This window comes from Bison bison, unplaced genomic scaffold (genome assembly GCF_000754665.1).
Source record: "Bison bison bison isolate TAMUID 2011002044 unplaced genomic scaffold, Bison_UMD1.0 scf7180017864390, whole genome shotgun sequence".
Taxonomy (NCBI): domain Eukaryota; kingdom Metazoa; phylum Chordata; class Mammalia; order Artiodactyla; family Bovidae; genus Bison; species Bison bison.
The window spans coordinates 3626566-3627115 of NW_011494962.1; positions in this window are offsets into that span (position 1 = coordinate 3626566).

Consider the following 550-nt stretch of genomic DNA (forward strand, 5'->3'; position numbering starts at 1 on the left):
ACCTGACCTGCCTCTTGAGAAACCTGTATGCAGGTCAGGAAGCAATAGTTAGAACTGGACATGGAACAACAGACTGGTTCCAAATAGGAAAAGGAGTACGTCAAGGCTGCATATTGTCACCCTGCTTATTTAACCTCTCTGCAGAGTACATCATGAGAAACGCTGGGCTGGAAGAAACACGAGCTGGAGTCAAGATTGCCAGGAGAAATATCAATAACCTCAGATATGCAGATGACACCACCCTTATGGCAGAAAGTGAAGAGGAACTAAAAAGCCTCTTGATGAAAGTGAAAGAGGAGAGTGAAAAAGTTGGCTTAAAGCTCAACGTTCAGAAAACTAAGATCATGGCATCTGGTCCCATCACTTCGTGGGAAATAGATGGGGAAACAGTGGAAACAGTGTCAGACTTTATTTTTCTGGGCTCCAAAATCACTGCAGATGGTGATTGCAGCCATGAAATTAAAAGACGCTTACTTCTTGGAAGGAAAGTTATGACCAACCTAGATAGCATATTCAAAAGCAGAGACATTACTTTGCCAACAAAAGTCCT